The sequence below is a fragment of the Vombatus ursinus genome, unplaced genomic scaffold (genome assembly GCF_900497805.2).
Source record: "Vombatus ursinus unplaced genomic scaffold, bare-nosed wombat genome assembly UNPS02015143.1, whole genome shotgun sequence".
Taxonomy (NCBI): Eukaryota; Metazoa; Chordata; class Mammalia; order Diprotodontia; family Vombatidae; genus Vombatus; species Vombatus ursinus.
Window position 1 is genome coordinate 4,337 of NW_020954921.1, and position 646 is coordinate 4,982.

The window sequence follows — 646 nt, forward strand, 5'->3', positions numbered from 1 at the left end:
CATCTCTTCAATTTTGGAACATACTTTAATCTAAACATTTCATTTTGTCATTTCATTGTGGGAGAAATACTGAAGTATATTTTGTCCCAGAGAATTATAGTGACGATTAGAAATATAGTTGATCCATGGGGTATCTCAAAGGACATAAAATTCTATTTCTTTAAATTTCACTCCAAATTGGATTTGGTTTTGTTTTCTCATATCTTCTAGTGTAGATAAGTGTATGTGTGTGTGTATGTTTGTGTGTGCATGTTGCATAATGCTCATACATGTTTAGCTGAGGGGTACAGTGGTACTTTGATTTTATTAGTATAAGAAATTCCTATTGTGGAAATTTAGAATATGCTCCAATGGTACTAATCAAAAAGTAAATAATAAAACCATCGTAAATAGTGGACAAAGACATTGAAAATTCAAGTGACATGGTAAATGTCACTTGGTTTCTCTGTGTCAGAGGCACAATATGAAATAATCATATTATTTGTATTATTCCTTCTGTGTTGGATTCTTCCCTGCTGTTTTATTAAATGATCAGAATATAAGAACATCAGAACTTTTGAACACTTTCCTGAAATCTCTTCTATATTTTCACAATAAAGAACACATTTTGTTCTCCTCTTGAATCTCTCTATTAAAGAAGTTCTGA